Genomic DNA, 20,923 nt, shown 5'->3' with positions numbered 1-20,923 from the left:
AGGGAGAGGGGATTAGGTAATTAATATATCCTGGAGTATATAAGGGAATACTAACTGGTGAAGCTCTATTTATTTCAAGTCATTACACTTACCTCTTATGAGGCAAATTGCCATATCGGATCTACCATCACTGTTTAATGATTCATTTATCTACAAGATATATTACTGTGGAACTGTCAGCTTAACATGTGTTTAATCACACACATTTATAAACCAGACATTAATAAAAATTCAGAACTGAGTGATTGCACTAAGGGGGAACAGAGATTATTCTCAGATAAAGTGAACAGAATATATATTATATGTTTAAAGATTTTAAAATACCATTGATCCTGAGAGTTAATTTGTCTCCACAAGCTGATACTCACTAGCAGTCTGCCAGAACCAATACAGAAGTGTGACTCATTGTTGCATATATTATTGATACAATAGTGTTGCAAACATTAACTATGCATGTGTATAAACACATCAACTTTACGTGAAACCTATTGTTTCATTATAATATTTCCAACACAAGGAATCTGATATTATATTGACCATTAATCTATAAAAAAACATATATTATGGCATAGTTGCAGGTAATAAGAGCCTAATATATACCAGACTTATCCCTGAATACCCCTAAAGCTAGTATCACTACTTTAAAAACCATTAAGAATCACTATTGTTTAAACCTTAGTGAGCGCACTTTTCTCTCACTAGCAGCAGTTGACCTAGCAATCTTTATTTATTTATAATTTCTCTTGCGGTCCATACTTATCTACAATCCTAAGCCTTATTGGATAGCTACATAACCGCAAGTTGTGATTGGATCTTAAACTAATCCATCCAATTTTAACTGAGTTATTTCCCTTTTTTTTTATATTAATAAAGGTTATGTTTTACCACTACTAATTCTAATCCGCCTAATTTAGTCTGGGCACAGAGTGCTATTATTGTATGCTTTGGTGGAAAGTTCTCTTTTTCCAGAAATAAACTTTTACTACTGGAAGATAGTTGAGCACATCAGTAAGCCAACGACAAGAGATATATATGTGCAGCCGCCAATCAACACATAGCTCCCAGCCCCTGAGCCTACCTAGGTATACTTCGCAAAAAAGGATACCAAGAAAACAAAGCAAACTAGATAGAAGTAAATTGGAAAGTTGTTTAAAACTGTACGCTCTATCTGAACCATGACAGGCAAAAATTCAGTTTAATGTACCTTTAAAGTGACAGTATACACCTTAGTCATCTTAAAGTCTTACTTTAGATTAAGCTGCAAATATCCTCCTGCACCCTTTCTATATCATGCAGCCATAACGGTAAAAAAGTTATTTTAAAATGAATATTGTTTCTGGTCACTTTAAAATGGCTGCCAAGCTCAGCCCACTGATGACATCATGATCTGAACTGCATCTATGTACTCTGCTGAATAGCATTGACAGTCTTCTATTGAATCCAACTAGTGAGTCTTTTGTTACTAGTGAAGCCTTTAAAACTTTGGTTGCTAAGCCATTTCCCACCTGGGTGCTAAGCTGGTTTTGATCTTTTTTTTTTTTTTTTTTACTTTTTTAAATATATTTGTTTTTTAAACGTTTAATTTTTTTCCAGATCCCCAAGACTTACACCGTTGGAAAGGTGAGGAGTAGGTGGGAGACCCCAGATTGCACTCAAGGTGGATGAGTGCTAGCGACTGCTCTGAGCCGTCGTTAGCACCTGACTGAGTAAATTTTGCGACAGCTCAGAGCCGTCATTAGCACTCAAGGGGCCCAGCTTGTGATGTCATCAGTGGGTGGAGCTTGGCAGCCATTTCAAAGTGACCAGAAACACTATTCATTTTAAAATAACTTTTTTACCGTTCCTGCTGAAAGATATAGAAAGGGTGCAGGAGGTTATTTGCAGCTTAATCTAAATTAAAACTGTAAAATGACTAAGGTGTAGACTGTCCCGTTAACTTCAAACTGGAAGTGATGGGGGAAACTACACTGTAGAGGCAAAAAATGTACAACCTTCCACCAGAAATAGTGCAAGCATAGTATGTGAAATTGATTTTAAAAAAATAACAATGACCTATCTAAAGCATAAAAAGGAGCATATTATTTTTAAAAATTGATTGTATGAGAAAATACAAACTTTTATGTGGTTTATAAGTATACGATACAAGCATTTGTATGGTTTCAAGCAAATCCTTAAGTTTCTTGCTTGATTTCTTCCAGAATTAATAAATGTATATGCTTTTGCATTTGTTCTTTGAATAAACATGAAAGTAATTCTAAGCAAATACCTTTGAAAATACACAATCTTTTTGAATCTACCTGCTAATATTTTGCATTTAACAAAACAATACAATTGAATTTGCATTTATTTATGCATTCTAACTTTATGAATCTAGCATGCTGAACCTCAGAGGTATCTGAATTAGTTAAAGGGACACTGAACTCAAATTTTTTCTTTCATGATTCAGATAGAGCATGCAATGTTAAGCAACTTTCTAATTTACTCCTATTATCAATTGTTCTTCGTTCTCTTTATTTGAAAAATAAAGCATCTAGGACTTTTTTGGTTCAGTCCTCTGGACAGCACTTTTTTTTATTGGTGGATGAATTTATCACAACCCAGGTTGTTCACAAAAAATGGGCCGGCATCTAAACTTACATTCTTGCATTTCAAATAAAGATACTAAGAAAATGAAGAAAAATTGATAATAGGAGTAAATTAGAAAGTTGATTAAAATTGCATGCTCTATCTGAATCATGAAAGAAAAAAATTGGGTTCAGTGTCCCTTTAATAGTGAAATAAATGGACAAAATTGTTCCATTATTCAGACAGAGCAAAGAATTTTAAATAAGTTTTAAATTAACTTATTTCATCAAACTGATTGTGTTCTCTTGTTATGTACACGTCTGGAGCACTATACAACAGCAGTTTTGGAAGAAGAATACTTTTAACAATGTTATACAGTTGCACGAGCACTAGATAGCAGCAATGCTTGCTGCCATGTTATGCCCCAGTCACGTGCACGCTACTTACTAAGGTATGCTTTCCAACATATCACTATTTATTTTGTCTGCTTTTTTTTGTAATTTAATTTTTTTTTTTATTTTACTTTTTCATGGACCCAAAGAGATTGGAGTTCATTCAGAGAAATTCAGAACCCTGACTCTCTTACATCCTGTGCTGTGATTGGTTGATATATGCAGATGCTCATTTACATCTATATTTTGAATTCTGCAGTCAATAAATTCTACTGCACATATAACAAATAACGTTAATGTCCCTTTAAAGGGACAGTATACACAAAATTTTATATAACTGTATGTAATAGACACTACTATAAAGAAGAATATGCACAGATACTGATGTTAAAATCCAGTATAAAATATTTTAAAAACTTACTTAGAAGCTCCTAGTTTAGTACTGTTGATGAGGTTGACTGGGACACCCAGTGAAAGGGGCTGGAAAGTCTGTAAATGCATGTATACATCTAGCACTGTGGGGCTTGGCTGAAAATCAGCACAACGTTAATACAAAATAAGTAAAACTATACATTTTTATAAAAACACAACCAGATGCGCTATATAAAATCTACAAAACATGTATGCAAAGAAAAATCTAGTGTACAATGTCCCTTTAACATAAGTGAATGGTGAACTATATAACACTAAAAAGCTATGACAAAGGTTTTCCACTTCAAGTCTGTATATTGCATGTATCAGAATGAGCACTCTGAGAATAGAAAAATGCAAACGCTAGTTATTCTCACTACTAGGGATCAATATACGTGTTGGAAGTTAATGCATTATAGCTACTTAATAATAGATACCATTGTGATGCATTGTAAAGATTCTATCATTTCACATCTTCCTGTTTATCACATGTAGGGGATCTAATTTCTCTTCCTTCTCTTCCTATTTTCTCAACTACAAACATATTCAGAGATAGAACTTCCAGAATAAAGTGACATGAAAGTTGCAATTAAACTTTCATGGTTCAGAAGGAACATGCAATCTTAAGAGACAATTTAACTTTATTATCAAATGTATTTCTTTCTCTTGGTCCTCCTAGAGTAAAGATCAAAAAATTAACATCAAACACCCCCCCCCCCCCCAAAAAAAAAAAAAAACTTTCTTTAAGACACTCATTTTGTTGACTAATGGGGTCTTATTTTATAAATTATCTGGGTTATTATTTCATACTCTTGACCCTACCTTAAGTTTCAACAAAGGATGTCAACATAGAGAGGTAAATTTGATTTTGTGTTTCTTTTAATTGTCTGAATCATCAGTTTTATTTTAAGCTTAATATCCCTGTAAGTACATACTAACAGTCAACAATTTAAGGACTCCCCTTTCTTATATCCCATCCAACTGCTCAAGTAGGCATTAGTGGCATCTTATTCATAGATCATATTCTTCCAAGGTGCTAAGCTAAATATAAATAGTTCCACTTTTTACATTTTAAATAGACATGAATGTCAAAATTTAATACAATTTTAAAGGGCCATAATAGTAGAAAGTTGACATGTTGTAATTTGTTAAAGCATGTAGTTTTAAGACTAATGGACCCTACACTACTGTGTATTTAACACTACACAGTAGGATGGGCGAATGTTTCCAAAAATTCAAAATTTAAAATGAATTTTGATTTGTTCGTTCAAATCGAATTTCGAATGTTAATATAACATTCTAACATTCTGTGTTTGAATTTTCGTTTTCAAATTTTTCAATATCATTTGAAAATATTTGTTTGAATAACAGAATGTTTAGCCTTGTATTTTATATCACATTCAATATTGAAATGTAATATTCAAATTTGAATGGGATATTTGAATTTGAATGTAAGATTCTAATTTGAAATAGTATTTCTAGTCTAATACTGTGTTTTCTAAATGTAATAATCGAATGTGACATTTGAATTCGAATGTGACATTTAAATTTTAAATAGTATTTCTAGTCTACAAGTGTGTTGTATAAATGTAATATTCAAATTTGAAAGTGACATTCGAAAACTGTAAATAACATTCAATAATAGAATTTTTAAGAATATTCGTTCTTATCAACATTCGATTATGTAAATCAAATTTCTACAATAACATTTGTTCTAACATTCGAATTCGAATGTAAACACATTCGCCCATCCCTACTGTACAGTAGAATAGGGTCCAAAGTCTTAAAACGACCTGCTCTAACGAATTAGAACATCATGGTTTCGACAATATTATGGGCCTGAAATGGTTCATAGAACATGTAAATTTTAAAAAGCTTTCTAATTTACCTTTATTAAGTTTACTTTGTTCTCTTGGAAACCTTTGCTGAAAAGCACACCTAGGTAAGCTTAGGAGCTGACTTGTGCTAGAACATAATATGGCAGCAGTGTTTGCAATAATGTTTTTATAATGGTGCACAAACTGCACATTGTTGCAAACCCTCTTGCCATATAGTGCTCAAGACACATGCCCAAACCTGACCTACCTAAGTATGGTCTTAAACAAAGAATGCCATGAGAATTAAGCAAATTATTATTATTATTTTTTTTTTAATTTCTGAATCATGGAACTTTATTTATCATAGTTCCTTTATTTGTCTGAAGCGTTCGCTGCACTGAGCTCCTCAGGCAGCCCAGAGCAGAATGCTATTTTGCTGTGAGGTGATGCTTCCACCTCTTAGCCAAAGCCGCGTGAGCCAGCTGTCGATAAGCCGGATAAGAGGTGGAAACGTCACCTCACAGCAAAATAGTGATCTGCCATGGACTGCCTGAGTAGCTCAGTGCGGCAAACACTTCAAACAAATAAAGGAACTTTCAGCATGAAGTATTTTATACTTCAAGACTGAAAGTCCAATTTATTTGTTCCACTGGTAAATCCTAGTGTTTCACAAACGCTAGGATTTATCATCACTTGGAACGAAGATGAACTTTTTAAGTAGATATGATATTCAAATACCCGTGCTCCGCAGTCCCTCCGCTCTAGCTACAACAAAAGTGCCATATGGAGAGAGTGCTGATTGGATAATAATTCAAAACATTAGTTTACAGAAAAATGTACTTTTGAAAGGGGGGACTGTGGAGCGCGGGGTATTGGAGTTTTATAATATCTATATTAAAAAGTAAGTTACAGTGCATCTTCATTATATCTGAAAAATACTTTAGTACTTTATATATATTTTTTAAACAGCTTCCCCTCTTCCACTGAGTGTTTAACTACTGTTAGTGGGTCAAACACACTTTTATTAAAGTAACACAATGGGTCTGCTCCTTTGCCACATCAGATTAAATATTTTTGGAAAATTGCATATGCTGCTCAAAGTTATATCACCTGCCATATCCTTACCTTGAATGACAATTCATTGTACCAACCTATTCCTAAGCAGAAGGCAGTCAGTGATTGGTGGATATCTACATATGCTGTCCCTTATTGGCTTACCAGCAGCATCCTTCATGCCCTATGTGTTTAACTATTTTGAAGGGGTTAAACTAATGAAATAGAGCATTTTATTTTGACACTAACAAATCTCTTTATTAATCTTTCTCTACTTAATTCAAATATAAAAGAATAATTTTTCATTTTTAATTATTTTTTTATTCAGGCCTTACAAGTGTACAAATGAGCCGAGTAGTCAGTTTTACATTTTTTTATTAGAGTATATAAAATGTTTAAGTTCTGTTTTAACTGAATAAATATAAGTTGAATGCTTGGACAGTTATAAGAACACTTGACCCACATTTTTTTGTGTGTTTGGTTTGACTGTTTATTTTTCCATGTACCTGCACAAAACGCTCCTCCTGCAGAGATGCAAAGAAATTTCAGATACAAACTGACAAATTCCTCAACTTGATAGACATCTGAGAAGTTTACCAGCATGTAGGCTCTCTCTGACTGGAAACTATTGTTAGCAAAAATTACACAAACAAAACACAGAGCAATGAACACATTCATCAGACTTCAAGAGCTCTCTGTCCTATTTCCAACATTATACATGTTAAATGCTTTCCTATTTCCAGACTGTAAACAGTTTTTAAAAACAATCATTGCTCATTCTGTCTAGAACAAATCAGTTCTTTTTGATTGCACTGATTTTTTAACCCACAAACTGACAAAAAGAGAAATTATCAACTGATTAGAAAAAAAACCCCACACAGGAGAAGCTATGAAATTGTGACTACTTAAGTCTAACAAAAAATAGCAAATTCAGCAGTCAATTCTTTTTTCTTCAAAATATTAAAACATTATGCTGGACATATTTATAAACATTTTAGTTATTTAGTGCCAAGGCAACAATGAACTGAAATACTATGTATTGCCAATCACAATAAGTCCTAAGATTGTTTTTTGCCTTTACAACCGTTTGAAAGGAAAGCAATACAGGGATCTGGTTTACATAATACTCTCAGTTGTGAATAATTCTATGACTTACCCAGGTTTAGTGCTGTGATTTCTCAGCTTCTTGCAATCTCCACAAACCCCCACCTTGCTGGTTTCAACATTGAAAAAGAAAAACAGTCCCCAATCATCATACTTCTCACAGTTAGAAAATTTCTTGCACAGTGGTTGAAGTTTAAAAACAGGAGCAGAGCAAGATCCTGCAGATCTGCCTGTGAAAAGATGATGTATAAGGGTTACTGTAGCAGTGCAGGATAAGAGTTCTCCCAAAGATATTGTATTACAACTTGTCCTTGGCTTATTCATTCAGACAATGATTTTTTTTTCATTACTTTAGAAGTTGTGAAAATGTACTGCTTCTGGCTGTGTCAAATTCTCAAAACATAAACAGCAAAATGTGTGTATGTGCATATATGTGTGCATTTATTCTCAATGTCAATGCAAGATTTCCCATGCTTTTAAATGGTTAATTAGAAATTTTAATTCTAATATTAAAGGGACATTAAAGTCAGAATTAAACTTAGGATTCAGACAGAGCATGCACTTAAAGGGGCACTAAACACTAAATACATTTCATGCACCTCCCACTAATTATGGGTGCTGCCATTTTGGAACTTAGGTTTAACTGCAGGTATCTGAAGGAGAGTTACTGCACATGTGCAAACACATCAGCACTGGAATGCAATTGAAGACAGATTTCAACATGACGGCATCCATGATTAGAGGGAGGGGGAGAAAAATCTTAGTACTTTGCTTGTAAAATGTATTTAGTATTTAATATCCTTATTTTTTTTATTTTTTTTTTAAACAACAGTTTTTCAACGGCATATGTACATATGTTGTGAGTGCCCCGTGCATCAGCATTCAAACACCACAGCTTCTTAGAGAGTAAGCAGAGGGCTTGTATGACACAAATTAAGTCTTCACTGATACAATCTGATTTGAATCCTGATCCTGATCTAGTCCCACACAGCATATATGAGTATGCCGCTTAAACAATAACTTTTACTTCAAAAATTTTTGCTAATGGAAGTATATTGCAAAAATGCTTCCATTTAAAGAAAACTGATGTGCATCCATGCACATTTAAATTTTGACCATTACATCCCTTTAACGGTCCTTTAATTAAAAAAAAAAAATACACTTTGTGCCAATAAAATAGGTCTGTGTGTTTTTTTCTAGTTATATGCATGTTACAGGTAAAGAGACAGTGCTTCAGATAATTGGGGGACAATTTATTGCATGAGTAATCCTGCAATCACAAATTTAAGAAGCAGTTCCCACTTCTTATTGCTCTTGCATGATTGGTTAAGCAAGAGCAGTGGACAGAATTGCACAAGAGTGCACTTGTGCAATGTTAAATTTCGCCAAGCAGAGCTGCATCACAAGTATCACTGTTTTAGCTATAATTTCAAACCTAAGGAACCATTGCTTGTTTTTACATAAAACAAAAACAGCTACTAGACAAAATGTAATCATGAAATCCAAAGTTACAATCAGGCATAACAGTAAACATTACAGTGAACACACACAATAATGACGTTTTAAAATTATGTGTTAACATAGCATGGTGTTTATGGTGTTTTGACATCTTTCAGATCTTTTTTATTTTTATTTTTTTATTTCACATACCCTGATAATAATATTGTATTCAGTGGATGGTCTATGGACTCCTTTTCTTAACCTGCAAGTGCAGCTATGGAGCCACAAAATTGTCAAAAACTGGTATAGAGGGGAAAAAAAGGTTTTAATTGTATTTTGAACCTTCATTTTCTATATCATGTTGCACTTGCTGGGTCAAAAAATCTGTAGAATACTCAAGGGGACATAATATGTATATGCTAAATCACTTGAAAGTGATGCAGCGTTACTGTAAAAAATTAAGAGGAAAATATCACCTGAACATCTCTATGTAAAAAAGGAAGATATTTTATTTCGAAATTTCCTCAGCTCACTAGAGTAAGTGTTCTGTAAAAAGTTACCTTATAATTACTGCCCACCTGCAGGTTTAAAAAAAAAAAGGAAGACATCAACAGCAGCCAATCAGCATCAACATTGCTGATTTCATTAACTGTTTTACTGTGATCTCGTGAGATTTCATAGTAAGTTTCCTTAAACTGAATAGGTTAATAACATGAGTGTGCATGAGGTGTTCTCCCTTGCAGGTCCTGGGACAGGCATAATGATTGGCTGCTTAAAGTCCTTTACAAATACTTAGGACATTTTGAGATAAAATATCTTAGATGTTTAGGTGATATTTTCTAGTCAGCTTTTTACAGCAATGCTGCATCACCTTCAAGTGTTTCAACATTTGGGTATTATGTCCCTTTAATGGAATAATACATGTTAAAACTTGTTGCAAGGTATGTGAAAACTTGCAGTCCCATTGCTGTTACAGGTTGATTGGTGAGTGTTGAATTTCCTAATACAAACTATTGTTTAGTCTATGGGGCCGATTTATCAAACTCCGTATGGAGCTTGATGCCCCTGTTTCCGTGCTCACCGCCGTGCCATAACGTGTCCACCTGCTCTGAGGCCGCGGACATCAATCCGCCTGATCTTATATGATCGGCTAATTGACAGTTTGACACCCGTGCTAGCGGCCAATCTGCAGAGAGCGGTATTGCACCAGCAGTTCACAAGAACTGCTGGTGCAATGATAAATGCCAACAGCGTATGCTGTCGGCATTTATCGATGTGCAGCGGACATTATACGCTACATCATATCATGTCCGCTCGCACTATGATAAATCTACCCATAGGTATGTACATTTGGATCCTTCCTGAATATCCAAATGTGGAAGTAAGCAGTGTCTTATTCCCTTTGGATATTTTTGTAGCCAGATTGATTCCTGTAAAAGATCCCACTCTAAGATCCTGATTTGCACAGATCTTAGAGTGGGGATCATTTACAGGAATCAATCCTGCTACAAAAATATCTGAAGGAAACAAGCAGCTCCTAGTTTACCTAGTTTAGTCTCACCTTGCTCTATGGCAGGTGGTATAGCCAATCAGAAGCTGTGTCACTTGCCTCAGAGACAATAAACAGACTGGACTTGTAGTAGTTTTAGTTTGTTATAGATGGAAGATGTTTTAATGTTTATTGTCCCTTTAAGTGTGATAATACAAAGGCAATGTATCAAATCTGAGGCTCGACCAAGGTTACAAGCTGGCATAATGGGAGCTGTTAGGGCATACATCTGATCTGAGGCTCCACCCAGGTTACAAGCTGGCATAATAGGAGCTGTTAGGGCATACATCTGATCTGAAGCTCCACCCAGGTTACATACTGGCATAATGGGAGCTGTTAGGGAATACATCTGATCTGAGGCTCCACCCAGGTTACAAGCTGGCATAATGGGAGCTGTTAGGGCATACATCTGATCTGAGGCTCCACCCAGGTTACAAGGGGCATAATGGGAGCTGTTAGGGCATATATCTGATCTGAGGCTCCACCCAGGTTACAAGCTGGCATAATGGGAGCTGTTAGGGCATACATCTGATCTGAGGCTCCACCCAGGTTACAAGCTGGCATAATGGGAGCTGTTAGGGCATACATCTGATCTGAGGCTCCACCCAGCTTACAAGCTGGCATAATGGGGGCTGTTAGGGCATACATCTGATCTGAGGTTTTATTTTGCCATACAGCTGACATATGGACACTGCAGAACCCATACATAATAATTTAGTTGTAAAGTTAACAAAACTTTATCTATTCACTACCCTGTAAACCGATACAAAATAATTTGTTTGTATTTAACCATCATTATTTTATATTTTAGCGGGCACTATGTATTCTACATTAGGGGAGCCCCCCTCTTGAACCAAAGCATTAGTTCTGCCATTGCCACGTCCTATTTCTTTTGTCAGTCAAAGGACATTGCAGTGTCAGTGATATAATTTCTAAATAGGGAAATAGTATGGCATTGACATTGTGCACACAATGAAAATAATGCCAATGGATGCCACTGCTAATAAAATATCCATATACAAAAGCATTTCAACTAAATATATCAGAATGTACCTGCATAAAATCAAACAAATACATACATAAAGTTGTAAAACATTCATGCATTATTACTGTAATTATTATTATGGTATTATCCATGCGAGAACAATCTAAAATATCAGAAGGGATTCCCCGCATACTTCATATATATATATATACAAATGTAACCTGCCTCCAGGAGCTGTTCTACAATTTAAATTGTATACTTGATAATAAATCAGAGGGCATTTGTGCAGTCAGGGTAGGGGGAAAAGAGCTATGAGTATTTTCTGGTAGGAGATAGAACTTGCGCCATAGGCGGGATTCAGCAGTAGGGGTTGTGGATAGGCACACTGTATGGGCATTGCCAGGTGGAAAGGGACTGTGGTGGGGAGGGGCAATTTTAACCACACCTCTCAGCTCAACCACACTGGGGATGCAACCAAAAAGGTGATTGTGCACACCTGTGCTCTCCCATAGAACCATCACTTCAAACTTCTGTTTAAAGAGATATGAAACACAAATTTTTTCTTTCATGATTCAGATAGAGTATACCATTTTTAAAAAGTTTTCACTTTACTTATTAAATTTGCTTCATTCTCATGTTATTCTTTATTGAAGAGATATTTAGATAGGTAACGCGGAATTGTCTGGAGCACTACATGACAGGAAATAGTGCTGCCATCTAGTGCACTTGCTAATGTATAACATTGTTGCAAAACTACCGAAATATAGAGCGAAAGACACATGCACATACTGAATATACCTTCCTGCTTTTCAACAAAGCATAACAAGAAAACAAAGATAATTTGATAATATAAGTACATTGGAAAATTGTTTAAAATAATATATTCTATCTGAATCATAAAAGAAAAATATCAAGAAAAAAGAATATTGGTCTTTATGTCCCTTTAAAGAAAATGTAAGTTAAAACAAAATATGTGCACCTTCACTTAACATTTATTTTCTCCTAGTTGCAAATGCCTTAAAGAAACATTAAACACTAAATAAATGTTAGATAGAATGATGCATTTAAAGAAAAGATTAGTCTGAGAATAACATGTAGATGTATTTTTTTTCATTAGCTGTTTAAATATTGACAAAATAAGTGTAAGGTTTTAGTGTCTATAAAACAATGGGAGCTGCCATGTTGTAACTTAGGTTACCATCTCTGCTGTGACCAATTAGGGACAGCTATAAATAGGTCACTAGAGTTTGCAGCCAATGACTGTGTGCAATATAACAGTGTTCTGCACTTCCATTTCTAACAGGAACTTAAAAGCTCGCAATTTCAGAATGGAATTACAGGAAAAGGGGACAAATTAAATCATGAACGTATATTGCAGAGTTTTTTTATATATAGCATTTATCATTTTATACTACCATCTATAAGTGTTTTATGTCCCTTTAAGATTTAGTTATATTTTCATTTGAATATGTCTTGTTAACTCGAGATGGTTAGATATGTTGACGAGTCTACCAGTTGTGCAGTATTTCAGAGATTAGTGATTGCAGAAGCATGACTGGCCAGAACAGCCTCCAATAGCAAACATGTGTATTCAATGAAGTCTTGGCAAGACCGAGCAACAAACTAAAAATCCCATGAGAAATGGCTGTTAGTGTCTCCAGATATCGCCATTTGTTGGTGTCATTGAACATTGTCCAGCATAGCTCGATATACATATTGGGAAAGGTAAAGATAATATAGAATTTTCTTCAGTCGAGCACAACCTTTTATCATTATACAGTGCAGTCTACATTTATTTTAGAGAGACAGTATGTCTGCCAGAGACAGTAACAGTAGACACATGCTCTAATTGTTTTAACATGTTGCATTATTCCATTCTTTGGATTCTTAGAGGAAAATAAATCACTGAACCACATTATGAGCCAGATTACAAGAGGCGTGCTATTTTTAGCGCAGGTCTCAATAACCAATATTGCTTACGCGCTAACTTGTGTGTTTATTACAAGTTGAAAGTGAACTCATTCGCTTGAGTGCAAAATAACGGCTAGATTTAGAGTTTTGTCGGTAACGACCAGCGTAGCTAACGCTGGCTTTTTCCCCCCCGCACCTTTTATATACCGCTGGTATTTAGAGTTCACAGAAGGGCTGCGTTAGGCTCCAAAAAGGGAGCGTAGAGCATAATTTACCGCCACTGCAACTATCAATACCAGCGGTGCTTACGGACGCGGCCAGCTTCAAAAACGTGCTCGTGCACAATTCCCCCACGAGAAAAAAAACCTAACACCTGCAAAAAAGCAGCGTTCAGCTCCTAACGCAGCCCCATTGTTTCCTATGGGGAAACACTTCCTAAATCTGCACCTAACACCCTAACATGTACCCCGAGTCTAAACACCCCTAACCTTACACTTATTAACTCCTAATCTGCCGCCCCCGCTATCGCTGACACCTGCATTATATTATTAACCCCTAATCTGCCGCTCCGTACACCACCGCAACCTACATTATACCTATGTACCCCTAATCTGCTGCCCATAACACCGCCGACCCCTATATTATATTTATTAACCCCTAATCTGCCCCCCACAACGTCGCCGCCAGCTACCTACAAGAATTAACCCCTAATCTGCCGACCGGACCTCACCGCTACTATAATAAATGTATTAACCCCTAATCCGCCTCACTCCCGCCTCAATAACCCTATAATAAATAGTATTAACCCCTAATCTGCCCTCCCTAACATCGCTGACTCTGAACTTCAAGTATTAACCCCTAATCTGCCGACTCGACCTCACCGCTACTATAGTAAATGTATTAACCCCTAAAGCTAAGTCTAACCCTAACACTAACACCCCCCTAAGTTAAATATAATTTAAATCTAACGAAATAAATTAACTCTTATTAAATAAATTATTCCTATTTAAAGCTAAATACTTACCTGTAAAATAAACCCTAATATAGCTACAATATAAATTATAATTATATTGTAGCTATTTTAGGATTAATATTTATTTTACAGGCAACTTTGTATTTATTTTAACCAGGTACAATAGCTATTAAATAGTTAATAACTATTTAATAGCTACCTAGTTAAAATAATTACAAAATTACCTGTAAAATAAATCCTAACCTAAGTTACAATTAAACCTAACACTACACTATCATTAAATTAATTAAATAAAATACCTACAATTATCTACAATTAAACCTAACACTACACTATCAATAAATTAATGACATAAAATACCTACAAATAAATACAAATAAATAAACTAACTAAAGTACAAAAAATAAAAAAAGAACTAAGTTACAAAAAATAAAAAAATATTTACAAACATTAGAAAAATATTACAACAATTTTAAGCTAATTACACCTACTCTAAGCCCCCTAATAAAATAACAAAGCCCCCCAAAATAAAAAAATGCCCTACCCTATTCTAAAATAAAAATTGTAAAGCTCTTTTACCTTACCAGCCCTTAAAAGGGCCTTTTGCGGGGCATGCCCCAAAGAATTCAGCTCTTTTGCCTGTAAAAAAAACATACAATACCCCCCCAACATTACAACCCACCACCCACATACCCCTAATCTAACCCAAACCCCCCTTAAATAAACCTAACACTAAGCCCCTGAAGATCATCCTACCTTATCTTCACCACGCCGGGTATCACCGATCGGTCCACAAGAGGCTCATCCGAAGTCTTCATCCAAGCCCAAGCGGGGGCTGAAGAGGTCCATGATCCGGCTGAAGTCTTGGCCCAAGCGGGGGCTGAAGAGGTCCATGATCCGGCTGAAGTCTTCATCCAAGCGGGAGCTGAAGAGGTCCATGATCCGGCTGAAGTCTTCATCCAAGCGGGAGCTGAAGAGGTCCATGATCCGGCTGAATGACGGTTCCTTTAAGGGACGTCATCCAAGATGGTGTCCCTCGAATTCCGATTGGCTGATAGGATTCGATCAGCCAATCGGAATTAAGGTTGGAAAATTTTGATTGGCTGATGGAATCAGCCAATCAGATTCAAGTTCAATCTGATTGGCTGATCCAATCAGCCAATCAGATTGAGCTCGCATTCTATTGGCTGTTCCGATCAGCCAATAGAATGCAAGCTCAATCTTAATTCCGATTGGCTGATAGAATCCTATCAGCCAATCGGAATTCGAGGGACGCCATCTTGGATGACGTCCCTTAAAGGAACCGTCATTCATCGGGAAGTCGTCGGTAAAGAAGGATGTTCCGCGTCGGCGGGATGAAGATGGATCCGGAAGAAAGAAGATTGAAGATGCCGCTTGATAGAAGACTTCAGCCGGATCATGGACCTCTTCAGCTCCCGCTTGGATGAAGACTTCGGACCCTCTTCTGGATGGATCGGTGATACCCGGCGTGGTGAAGATAAGGTAGGATGATCTTCCGGGGCTTAGTGTTAGGGTTATTTAAGGGGGGTTTGGGTTAGATTAGGGGTATGTGGGTGGTGGGTTGTAATGTTGGGGGGGGGTATTGTATGTTTTTTTACAGGCAAAAGAGCTGAATTCTTTGGGGCATGCCCCGCAAAAGGCCCTTTTAAGGGCTGGTAAGGTAAAAGAGCTTTACAATTTTTATTTTAGAATAGGGTAAGGCATTTTTTTATTTTGGGGGGCTTTGTTATTTTATTAGGGGGCTTAGAGTAGGTGTAATTAGCTTAAAATTGTTGTAATATTTTCTAATGTTTGTAAATATTTTTTTGTAACTTAGTTCTTTTTTTATTTTTTGTACGTTAGTAAGTTTATTTATTTGTATTTATTTGTAGGTATTTTATGTAATTAATTTATTGATAGTGTAGTGTTAGGTTTAATTGTAGATAATTGTAGGTATTTTATTTAATTCATTTAATGATAGTGTAGTGTTGGGTTTAATTGTAACTTAGGTTAGGATTTATTTTACAGGTAATTTTGTAATTATTTTAACTAGGTAGCTATTAAATAGTTATTAACTATTTAATAGCTATTGTACCTGGTTAAAATAAATACAAAGTTGCCTGTAAAATAAATATTAATCCTAAAATAGCTACAATATAATTATAATTTATATTGTAGCTATATTAGGGTTTATTTTACAGGTAAGTATTTAGCTTTAATTAGGATTAATTTATTTAATAAGCGTTAATTTATTTTGTAAGATAAAAATTATATTTAATTTAGGGGGGTGTTAGTGTTAGGGTTAGACTTAGCTTTAGGGGTTAATAAAAGTAGCAGTGAGGTCCGGTCGGCAGATTAGGGGTTAATACTTGAAGTTAGGTGTCGGTGATGTTAGGGAGGGCAGATTAGGGGTTAATACTATTTATTATAGGGTTAGTGAGGAGGATTAGGGGTTAATAACTTTATTATAGTAGCGGTGAGGTCCGGTCGGCAGATTAGGGGTTAATAATTGTAGGTAAGGTAGCAGCGACGTTGGGGGCGGTGTTAGGGGTAGCAGATTAGGGGTACATAAGGATAATGTAGGTTGCGGCGGTGTGCGCTCGGCAGATTAGGGGTTAAAAAAATTATTAGAGTGGCGGCGATGTGGGGGGACCTCGGTTTAGGGGTACATAGGTAGTTTATGGGTGTTAGTGTACTTTAGAGCACAGTAGTTAAGGGCTTTATGAACCGGCGCTAGCCCAGAAATCTCTTAACTCCTGGCTTTTCTCTGCGGCTGGAGTTTTGTCGTTAGATTTCTAACGCTCAATTCAGCCAAGACTCTAAATACCGGCGTTAGAAAGATCCCATTAAAAAGATAGGATACGCAAATGGCGTAGGGGGCTCTGCGGTATGGAAAAGTTGCGGCTGCAAAGTGAGCGTTAGACCCTTACCTACACGACTCTAAATACTAGCGGTAGCCCAAAACCAGCGTTAGGAGCCTCTAATGTTGGTTTTACGGCTAACGCCAAACTCTAAATCTAGGCGTAAATGAGCACACATCGTGTTTGCGTAAGTGAAGACCTCACGTAAAGGTTAAGAGTAAAAAAAAAACCACAACATAGTTACATTAAAATAAAGTGTTATATATATTTTAATTTATGGGTTTTCTTTCATACCCCTCTCACCCTCTGACTAAAATTAAAGGGATAGGAAAGTCAAAATTAAACTTGCTTGATTCAGATAGAGCATGTTCTTTTAAGACACTTTTAAATGAACTACTATTTTCAAATGTGCTTTGTTCACTTGGTATCTCTTGTTGAAAATTAATACGCACATATCCTACACTAGTGGGAGCTAGCTGCTGATTGGTGCCTGCACACATTTGTCTCTTGTGATTGGCTAACTAGGGCCTAGATTTGGAGTTTGGCGTTAGCCGTGAAAACCAGCGTTAGAGGCTCCTAACGCTGGTTTTAGGCTACCTCCGGTATTTGGAGTCACTCAAAAAAGGGTCTAACGCTCACTTTTCAGCCGCGACTTTTCCATAACGCAGATCCCCTTACGTCAATTGCGTATCCTATCTTTTCAATGGGATCTTTCTAACTCCGGTATTTAGAGTTGTGTCTGAAGTGAGCGTTAGAACTCTAACGACAAAACTCCAGCCGCAGGAAAAAAGTCAGTAGTTAAGAGCTTTCTGGGCTAACGCCGGTTCATAAAGCTCTTAACTACTGTACTCTAAAGTACACTAACACCCATAAACTACCTATGTACCCCTAAACCCAGGTCCCCCCACATCGCCGCAACTCGATTAAATTTTTTTAACCCCTAATCTGCCGACCGCCACCTACATTATCCTTATGTACCCCTAATCTGCTGCCCCTAACACCGCCGACCCCTATATTATATTTATTAACCCCTAATCTGCCCCCCACAATGTCGCCGCCAGCTACCTACACTTATTAACCCCTAATCTGCCGACCGCAAAGCGCCGCCACCTACGTTATCCTTATGTACCCCTAATCTGCTGCCCCTAACACCGCCGACCCCTATATTATATTTATTAACCCCTAATCTGCCCCCCTCAACGTAGCCTCCACCTGCCTACACTTATTAACCCCTAATCTGCCGAGCGGACCGCACCGCTACTATAATAAAGTTATTAACCCCTAATCCGCCTCACTAACCCTATAATAAATAGTATTAACCCCTAATCTGCCCTCCCTAACATCGCCGACACCTAACTTCAATTATTAACCCCTAATCTGCCGACCGGAGCTCACCGCTATTCTAATAAATGTATTAACCCCTAAAGCTAAGTCTAACCCTAACACTTACACCCCCTAACTTAAATTTAATTTTAATCTAACGAAATTAATTAACTCTTATTAAATAAATTATTCCTATTTAAAGCTAAATACTTACCTGTAAAATAAATCCTAATATAGCTACAATATAAATTATAATTACATTGTAGCTATTTTAGGATTAATATTTATTTTACAGGCAACTTTGTAATTATTTTAACCAGGTACAATAGCTATTAAATAGTTAAGAACTATTTAATAGTTACCTAGTTAAAATAATTACAAAATTACCTGTAAAATAAATCTTAACCTAAGTTACAATTAAACCTAACACTATACTATCATTAAATTAATTAAATAAAATACCTACAATTACCTACAATTAAACCTAACACTACACTATCAATAAATTAATTAAATAAAATACCTACAATTACCTACAATTAAACCTAACACTACACTATCAATAAATTAATTAAATAAAATACCTACAATTACCTACAATTAAACCTAACACTACACTATCAATACATTAATTAAATACAATATCTACAAATAACTACAATGAAATAAACTAACTAAAGTACAAAAAATAAAAAAGAACTAAGTTACAAAAAATAAAAAAATATCTACAAACATAAGAAAAATATTACAACAATTTTAAACTAATTACACCTACTCTAAGCCCCCTAATAAAACAACAAAGCCCCCCAAAATAAAAAATTCCCTACCCTATTCTAAATTACTAAAGTTAAAAGCTCTTTTACCTTACCAGCCCTGAACAGGGCCCTTTGCGGGGCATGCCCCAAGAAGTTCAGCTCTTTTGCCTGTAAAAAAAACATACAATACCCCCCCCCCAACATTACAACCCACCACCCACATACCCCTAATCTAACCCAAACCCCCCTTAAATAAACCTAACACTAAGCCCCTGAAGATCTTCCTACCTTATCTTCACCATACCAGGTTCACCGATCCGTCCTGAAGAGCTCCTCCGATGTCCTGATCCAAGCCCAAGCGGGGGGCTGAAGATGTCCATGATCTGGTAGAAGTCTTCATCCAAGCGGGGCAGAAGAGGTCTTCCATCTGATTGAAGTCTTCATCCAAGCGGGGCAGAAGAGGTCTTCTATCCGATTGAAGTCTTCATCCAGGCGGCATCTTCTATCGACATCCATCTGGAGCGGAGCGGCAGCATCCTGAAGACCTCCGACACGGAACATCCATCCTGGCCGACGACTGAACGAAAATGACGGATCCTTTAAATGACGTCATTCAAGATGGCGTCCCTCGAATTCCGATTGGCTGATAGGATTTTATCAGCCAATTGGAATTAAGGTAGGAAAAATCTGATTGGCTGATTGAAGACTTCAATCGGATGGAAGACCTCTTCTGTCCCACTTGGATGAAGACTTCTACCGGATCATGGACATCTTCAGCCCCCCGCTTGGGCTTGGATCAGGACATCGGAGGAGCTCTTCAGGACGGATCGGTGAACCTGGTATGGTGAAGATAAGGTAGGAAGATCTTCAGGGGCTTAGTGTTAGGTTTATTTAAGGGGGGTTTGGGTTAGATTAGGGGTATGTGGGTGGTGGGTTGTAATGTTGGGGGGGGGGGTATTGTATTTTTTTTTTACAGGCAAAAGAGCTGAACTTCTTGGGGCATGCCCCGCAAAGGGCCCTGTTCAGGGCTGGTAAGGTAAAAGAGCTTTTAACTTTAGTAATTTAGAATAGGGTAGGGAATTTTTTATTTTGGGGGGCTTTGTTGTTTTATTAGGGGGCTTAGAGTAGGTGTAATTAGTTTAAAATTGTTGTAATATTTTTCTTATGTTTGTAGATATTTTTTTATTTTTTGTAACTTAGTTCTTTTTTATTTTTTGTACTTTAGTTAGTTTATTTCATTGTAGTTATTTGTAGATATTGTATTTAATTAATGTAGTGTAGTGTTAGGTTTAATTGTAGGTAATTGTAGGTATTTTATTTAATTAATTTAATGATAGTATAGTGTTAGGTTTAATTGTAACTTAGGTTAGGATTTATATTACAGGTAATTTTGTAATTATTTTAACTAGGTAACTATTAAATAGTTCTTAACTATTTAATAGCTATTGTACCTGGTTAAAATAATTACAAAATTGCCTGTAAAATAAAGATTAATCCTAAAATAGCTACAATGTAATTATAATTTATATTGTAGCTATATTAGGATTTATTTTACAGGTAAGTATTTAGCTTTAAATAGGAATAATTTATTTAATAAGAGTTAATTAATTTCGTTAGATTCAAATTATATTTAACTTAGGGGGGTGTTAGTGTTAGGGTTAGACTTAGCTTTAGGGGTTAATACATTTATTAGAATAGCGGTGAGCTACGGTCGGCAGATTAGGGGTTAATAATTGAAGTTAGGTGTCGGCGATGTTAGGGAGGGCAGATTAGGGGTTAATACT

General features: G+C 36.1%; 1 protein-coding gene across 1 annotated transcript in view; it reads right to left on the bottom strand.

Annotated features, from left to right (window-relative positions):
* Window positions 1–7,579, bottom strand: part of GAS2 (growth arrest specific 2) — a 463,160-nt gene extending 455,581 nt beyond the window's left edge. The window contains exon 1 of the mRNA XM_053720381.1: window positions 7,395–7,579. The gene's annotated coding sequence lies outside the window, so the exon portion shown is untranslated. The remainder of the gene's footprint in view (window positions 1–7,394) is intronic.
* Between the last annotated feature and the right edge of the window lie 13,344 nt (window positions 7,580–20,923).

The sequence above is a fragment of the Bombina bombina genome, chromosome 7 (assembly GCF_027579735.1).
Source record: "Bombina bombina isolate aBomBom1 chromosome 7, aBomBom1.pri, whole genome shotgun sequence".
NCBI classification, from domain to species: Eukaryota; Metazoa; Chordata; class Amphibia; order Anura; family Bombinatoridae; genus Bombina; species Bombina bombina.
Note: the sequence above shows the minus strand (reverse complement) of the source record. Positions and strands in the feature narration are given on the sequence as shown.